This window comes from Odontomachus brunneus, unplaced genomic scaffold (assembly GCF_010583005.1).
Source record: "Odontomachus brunneus isolate Ranch 3 - 2012 unplaced genomic scaffold, Obru_v1 Obru_scaffold_340, whole genome shotgun sequence".
Classification (NCBI taxonomy): domain Eukaryota; kingdom Metazoa; phylum Arthropoda; class Insecta; order Hymenoptera; family Formicidae; genus Odontomachus; species Odontomachus brunneus.
Genome location: NW_022639790.1, coordinates 97,014 through 97,285, shown reverse-complemented (window position 1 = coordinate 97,285; position 272 = coordinate 97,014).

Sequence of the window (272 nt, the reverse complement as noted above, 5' to 3'; positions counted from 1 at the left end):
TTATAAATTGAATCGCACATCGATGATGCGCGTTGTTTGCATCGAAATGTCGATCAATAAATTTGGTGTTTCGCTCCAAAAGAGAGGACCGCCGACGTTGGACTATTAAACGTGGAGAGGAGTACTCAGAAATTACGTACGCGATAACACTTTGTGCATGGTCGACTCCGACTTTGATGCAAGGTCGCGCAAGATACGACACGTAGCGCAACCGGAAACCGACAGTGACGCCGTCAATAGACTCTACGTGGAAAGAGGTCTCGCTGCATTGA